General features: G+C 35.9%; 1 long non-coding RNA gene across 1 annotated transcript in view; it reads right to left on the reverse strand.

Annotated features, from left to right (window-relative positions):
• LOC108534212 (uncharacterized) overlaps nucleotides 1-1,749 on the reverse strand; it is a 10,854-nt gene extending 9,105 nt beyond the window's left edge. The window contains exon 1 of the long non-coding RNA XR_001886918.1: nucleotides 1,675-1,749. This is a non-coding gene — a long non-coding RNA (uncharacterized LOC108534212). The remainder of the gene's footprint in view (nucleotides 1-1,674) is intronic.
• Nucleotides 1,750-4,869: the final 3,120 nt, after the last annotated feature.

Genomic DNA, 4,869 nt, shown 5'->3' on the forward strand with positions numbered 1-4,869 from the left:
TTTTTTTTTTTTTTTGAGATGGAGTCTCGCTCTGTCACCCAGGCTAGAGGCCAGTGGCACAATGTCTGCTCACTGCAACCTCCACCTCCTGGGTTCAAGGGATTCTCCTGCCTCAGCCTCCCAAGGAGCTGGGACTATAGGCACCTGCCACCACGCCTGGCTAATTTTTTGTATATTTAGTAGATACAGGGTTTCACCGTGTTAGCCAGGATGGTCTCGATCTCCTGGCCTCATGATCTGCCCGCCTTGGCTTCCAAAGGTGCTGGGATTACAGCCTTGAGCCACTGGGCCCAGCCTAGAGATGATTTCTTAGAGCTTATTTAATCCCTTCTTGACCATGGACAAGCATTACAAAGAGCATTTTTTCAGACTAAGTAAAATTAAAAATAGGGACTACCCTAAGCCAACAGTTATGTCATCTGTTGGAGAACTAAATATATTCAATATTTGTTATGAAGTCCAGAGCTGATAAAAACTTTCAATGAAAGTTACGCTTAGGAAGGAAAAAACACCTTCTACTGAATGTTATAGAGGAAACAAACAAAATTTGTCTCAGTAGTAACTGGGAACAGCAATCACATGCTTCGGTAAGAAATGCCAATTAATTACTAGGTTCTCTGCTCTTGTTCTACAGAATAAATTACAAACAACCAATGACAATGACCTTTTAATATGTTATTTTAATAATTTTGTTCAGTATGCATGGTCCTACATTTTTTTTAAAAAATTCTCATTTGTGAAAAACCTTCCAAAGAATATTATTTCATCTTTAGGTGATATAACTAGGTTGTGAAATAATGCATAATCTAAACCATCCTGCATTTAATACAAAAAGCTCACAAAAGAAAGACATTTAAATTCCAATTCAGTGACAACATTAAGAACTAACAATTCTTTCTTTTCATTGAAGCCAAACATACAGATTCAAAGGTATTTCTAACACAAGGCTTCATTGCATTAGATTAAAAAAATGATTATCTGATATATTAGAAATAAGAGGAGAAGAAAACCTGTCTTGTCTTTTTCCAGCTGCTGTGGAGCTCATGCTTAAGGGAGCTGCCAGGGAAAGCTAAACACCTGTAATAGGTCTTTGTGGCCTTTGAACTCTACAGCCAAATCTAATGCTTTTTAAAAGTATTCAGCCCAAATGGACATGACGTCTGACTTAGCTCTGGCTCTAAAATCACATCATCCTACACATCATCCTAAGTCCAAACCCCAGATACACTACTTACTGACTTTTAACCTTAGGCAAATTGGCTCCCCTCCCTAAACCTGATTTTGCTATTTTAGAAAGCAGGAAGAGGGAGGAAGTTGTCAAAATAGTATACATTCCAGTGAGTCATCATACAAATGTAATGCAATAAGTTATGTAGTACCCTTAGCCCAGTGACCAGCACAGAGTAGGTATCCAATAAATAGCAGCAATTTAATTTATACTTAGTCTTTCTTTCCAATATTATTTGCACGTGTGATGGTCATGGGACGCACAAAAGATATATTCCCAAAGTCTATGTTCAAAAAGAGTAAGCACTTTTTGAATCTTGATTCTTCTCCTCAAGTAGACTATTTCTTATTCAATGAAGGGTTATGTTTTCAACTCCTTTGTACTTGCTTTAAAAAAATACTTTAGATGTTCTAATTAATTTTTATTGATCTTTTCTAAAATCTTACCAATTAGTTTCCTCCTTTATTGTTGATAACAGAGATTAGCCTTTCATTTAATGCACTTAACAATATTCTGTGGAGGAGACAGGATTAATCTCTTTTTTTTATGTGCACGATCTTTACATGGATTACTTCAGGCTCTGTCTACACAGACAAAGGGTGAAGGAGGTAATAGGTGAATTTAGACAGAAAAAATAATAGCTAAGAATAATACTTTTTAATTAAAAATTATTTCTGCTTTATTTAATTCAATACTATCTACAACACTCTCATTCTCCATAGGCACAGACTTTTCAGAAGTACAATGATTCCTGGAATTAATGTGCTTCTATTAAATCAGAAATCTTGAAATATCTGTTTATTAGTTGGAACACTTCAGGATTTAGGGGCATTTAGCCATAGAAAGCCACCTATAAATAAGTGTAATAAAAATGTTAGAAGACCAACAGGTTTGTATGTCTGTTGTGCAGTAACAGACCAATACACGGAGATAGAAGGGTTTGCAGCACAGAGCTTCATAACTGCAAGACATCAAGTGAGGAAATGGGAGGAGACCTGTAAGAGTTAAAGAAAGAGGAAAGAAACATGAAAAGCAGCTCAACAGTCAAAGACAGGTTTATTTTGGAGAATAAACCTGAGAGGGGCTTCTGGCCAAGTTAGGTCAGAGGCGTTCTTTCTCACAGACTAAGAGTTTTTAGGGATTCAGGGTGGGATACCTTATCACAGGCTTCAAATGTTTCTGTTTCTCTTTGTCTTGCTTATCTGGGAGGGATAGTTTTTGTGTACATCTTCCTGCAGCTGCAGGCATACCCCTGAGTCTTCTTTTAGCTTTCCTATCTTAGTGCACCTAAAGGAAAAGTAATATGCTTATTAGGGCCCACTGTTCTACTGGGGCCCATTGTATGAGTGTGAAGTTTGGTGGTTACCCAAGAGACTTTCCCCCTCCCTCTGTGCCTGACCTGTCTTATCTGTGTTTTACTGTCTACTCTTTCTTGCTGCTTGTTGTTAGAAGAGAAGTGATTTCCTTGAAATGCATGAGGTTAGAAAGGGAGCTAGAACTTAAAGTGGTGGTGTTTGTCCACGATGATGGTGACCCTGCTCTGTTAAGACCCTAACATCCACCTCCCCAAGGATTCTGGGCTGGGGTTTTTAAGGAGATCATGCAGGGTGAGGGGCTAGAAAATTGGAAACATTGAGTGGTCAGGGTAAGCGTGATAAAGTTATCAGGATGTGAAAACTGCATTCTTTGGTGAGTCAGCTCCTGTGGGGTCCTTTGGAAAAGTGGATATTGGTAGTTTACAGGCATGTAGGACCTGAAAGAATATCTCAAGGTGAAAACTTAACATTTCATAATGTTTAAGTTGTTATCTACAAAGCAGTTAAGGGGAACTATAATCTAGGATCTATGTGAGTCTAGAACAATAGGCACCAAAACACTAAGAGGAAGCAGGACAGAAAGCAAGCTGACCTAATGATTAATGCTAAATGTGTTACATTAATCTGAAAGTTCTGCATAATTAAGCTTGGTTTATTTTCATTTCTCCCACCCCCTTTTTCCCTGATTCATTTTATAAAATTTGTAAGGATGTTTCAAAAACATATATTCACACATATATTAATACACACATTTACAGTATTTGCTGTTCCTGGTACTACATACAGTTACTGGAAGTTTTTTAAAACATATTTGAACTTCATCCAGGCATAACATTAGACACTATAGTTTTATAGGGGTAATTGAGTAATAATAGTAGAAAATATATTACTTCCTGAGTAATATATACAGTATTCTATTGAACATGAGGGAAAGTTCACATTAGGAACCAGTCAGCCAATCACGTAGCAAAATTCATGATCTAAGTCTTCTTCTCTCAAAATCATATGGCACTTGGAGAATAAAAACCAAAAGCAGATTCCATCTATTTTCTCAAAATATAAGCTTATTTATCCTCTCTTAATGATTAATCCAAACAGGACAGAATTCTATATTTAACACTATTGAGCATGCTAGATTGTGCATTCTTCATTAGAAAATACAAATCATTTTATATATCAGTCATGATAAAATGTGATGGAATCTTTTCAATTTTTTCCAGTGTCAAAGTGCTTACTCCCATTATGAAATGTCAATGAATCAATGGAAAAGAGTAAAACGATAGTTCCCATAAGTCATTACATGGAAAAAGAGAAAAAAAAAAGGTTAAAGACTTCTTGACATACAGCAAAGAGTTTTCTTCATCAAATGTTAAAGAGTTAAAAATTAAAACCATAGACAATGCTTGGATTTATTTTTGTTTACTACCATCTAGAACTGTTGAGGGGGATTAACTTTAGCTAGAGGTTCTAGATCTTAATTACTAAAGTTTTACGATAGATGAAGAATTAAAAATTTTTTAAAAGGTTAGTTGATTTTAGAGTATGTACCATGTCATTATGAGGAGAATGTATATTCTGTTGTTTTGGCATGGAGAGTTACGCAGATGCCTATAAAACAAGCCTCATCAAATTTTTAAAAACCTAAAATTATACCAACCACACACTTGAACCACAGCACCATAAATATAGGATTTCATACAAAGAAAATAGCTCAAAATCATAAAATTATATAAAAATTAAGCAACCTGCTCCTAGAATGACTTTTGGGTAAATAACGAAATGAAAGCAAAAAAAGTGCATTACAATGAGGGCAAAAGACATGAACAGACACTTTTCAAAAGATATACATTCAGCCAACAAGCATATGAAAAAATGAACAACATCACTTATCATTAGAGAAATGCAAATCAAAGCCACAATGAGATAGCATCTCACACCAGTAGAAATGGCTATTATCAAAAAAATCTAAAAATAACAGAAGCTGGTGAGGTTACAGAGAAAAGGAAACACACACTTCTTGTGGGAGAGTAAATTAACTCAGCCATTGTGGAATGCAGTTTGGTGATTCCTCAAAGAATTGAAAACAGAATTACCATCAACCCAGGGATCCCATTATTGGACATATACCCAAAGGAATATAAATTATTCTACAATAAAGACACATGCACATATATGTTTATTGCAGCACTATTCACAATAGCAAAAACATGGAATCAACCTAAATGTTCATCAATGGTAGACTGGATCAAGAAAATGTGGGCTTAGCGAGCAAGATGGCCGAATAGAAACAGCTCCAGTCTCCAACTCCCAGCGTGAGCGACAAAG

This window comes from Rhinopithecus bieti, unplaced genomic scaffold (genome assembly GCF_001698545.2).
Source record: "Rhinopithecus bieti isolate Rb0 unplaced genomic scaffold, ASM169854v2 scaffold_19, whole genome shotgun sequence".
Classification (NCBI taxonomy): domain Eukaryota; kingdom Metazoa; phylum Chordata; class Mammalia; order Primates; family Cercopithecidae; genus Rhinopithecus; species Rhinopithecus bieti.